The sequence below is a fragment of the Myotis lucifugus genome, unplaced genomic scaffold, assembly GCF_000147115.1.
Source record: "Myotis lucifugus unplaced genomic scaffold, Myoluc2.0 scaffold_5, whole genome shotgun sequence".
Lineage (NCBI taxonomy): Eukaryota > Metazoa > Chordata > Mammalia > Chiroptera > Vespertilionidae > Myotis > Myotis lucifugus.
The window spans coordinates 8,349,456-8,351,538 of record NW_005871053.1 but is presented as its reverse complement, the minus strand read 5'-3'; the positions used below and the strand labels follow the sequence as shown (position 1 = coordinate 8,351,538).

General features: G+C 40.4%; 1 long non-coding RNA gene across 1 annotated transcript in view; it reads left to right on the top strand.

The window, feature by feature from the left end:
• Positions 1-2,083, top strand: part of LOC111823416 — a 46,059-nt gene that overhangs the window by 1,326 nt on the left and 42,650 nt on the right. The window contains exon 2 of the long non-coding RNA XR_002826425.1: positions 1,675-1,837. This is a non-coding gene — a long non-coding RNA (uncharacterized LOC111823416). The remainder of the gene's footprint in view (positions 1-1,674; positions 1,838-2,083) is intronic.

The following is a 2,083-nucleotide window of genomic DNA, read 5'->3' as shown; positions in this document are numbered from 1 at the left end:
CATGATTCAATGCAGCTGGCCCTGAGGTCACCATGCATTGCTTGTCTGGTTTGCGCTATTCTGACCTGGAGCTGAAATACAACTGAAACCTAGATGTATCTCTAGGGATGAAAGTCAGGGGGTCCAAACTGCATGACCAGTATATGCTAGGGGAGGAAAGGTCACCCTAGGGAGGCACCCAGGGCTTTTCAAACTGGTGGGTGACCTTCTGTATCTGGTCCGTCGTCCTTGCTCTGCTCTTGTCTGTCTAACTGTTATAAAAGGATCTAAAAACTAAGCAGGAAAAAAATGGTCAGAAACTGAAACTATAGAAAAGTTATGTATTCTGCTCCTGTTCTCACTTCACCTTTGTTTCCAATTGTTAAAAAAAAACCCACAGGCCAAAAATGAAGTCACTTTTGCTGGGCCACATCACTAAACTGGGGCTAATACTTAACATATTCACAGTTTCAGTACCTAATTTTTAAAAAATAATTATGAATGTAATAAATAATTATAAAATACAGGATGAGCCAAAAGTAGGTTTACAGTTACTCATATGAACAATAATACAATAATTAAAAAATATTACAAGAATAAACTCTGATGTACTCACAACTGTAAATCTATTTTTGCTTCATCCTCTATTCACATAAATTAGAAAGGAATGAAGTAAAAATCAACACCTATTGATAACATTTTACTATATGTATCATTTTTTCTATGTATATAAGACTAAGAAAAATAACATCACACAATAGGCATGATTTTTATACACATGACTTAGCAACACCCTATATAATAAATGCCTAATATGCTAAGTGTCTGGTCGTCTGGTCATCCATTCAACCAATCAAAGCATAATATGCTAATGATATGCTAAGGCCACTCAACTGCTCGCTATAATGTGCACTGATCACCGGGGGACAGATGCTCTGACTGGTAGGTTAGCTTGTTGCTGGGGTCTGGTCGATTGGGACTGAGCAAGACAGGCTGGACATACCCTGGAGCCCTCCCCCAGTCTGTCCTTAGATGGCCAACCTCCCATGTCCCTCCCTGGCCCCGATCGTGCACTGGTGGGGTCCCTTGGCCTCGCCTGCGCCCTCTCACAATCTGGGCTGAGGAACCCCCCCGCCCCCAGCCCCAAGTGTATGAATTTCGTGCATCGGACCTCTAGTTTTTCATCAATAATATATAATTAACTTTTATCCATAAATATGGGTCTATATCATAATTTTTAACACTGACTCTTGAAATTTGGGGTAATCTTTTTTGAAAAAGTAGGAACTCTAAGCTATTTATAAAGTGTAATAAAAGATGAGTATATAAGTGAAAGATAAAGTAGTACAAATGATTAGAGTGATTTAAAAGGTTATTTGACTATGTCTAGGGCTTGCTTTCTCAGCACATGTACTTAAATTGAATAGGTCTAATACGATTTCAAGTTTCTTTAAAATTATTTAGTTTCTTTAAACTCCATTCTCCTTCTCAATAGCACCAATTTCTCTGTAGGAATCCATAAAGCTTCAGAGAAGTTGACTTCACTCTGCCTTCAGAGGTGACACAACCTAGGTATCCAGTACATTCTGTCCCTTTGGACTCAGATTGAGTAGGGTGGGTATTGGATCGAAGGTAGTTTGATACAATGACTCTTAGGACTTTTGCTGAGAATGCTGAGGTTCTCTTTCCTGTTAGACAAGAGGAAGATGCTGGACCATGAGAGGAACCAGTCTTAGAATGATGCAGACACCCAAGAAGGCATAGCAGAGAGAAGTAAATATATGGATCCTTGGTGACAAATTGAGTTGTAGAATCAAGCTGCACCTGAAGCCAGTCAGCCTGTGGACTTCTCATTCATGTGAGCCAATCCATTTTTTAAAATTTTTTTCTTTTTGGCCTTGCTTTTTTTTCTTTATTGATTAAGGTATTACATATGTGTCCTTATCCCCCCATTGTCCCCCACACCTCCCCCCCGACTCATGCCCTCACCCGCCTGGTGTCTGTGTTCATTGGTTAGGCTTATATGCATGCATACAAGTCCTTTGGTTGACCTCTCCCCCTTACCCCCACCCTCCCCTACCTTCTCTCTCAGGTTTGACGGTCT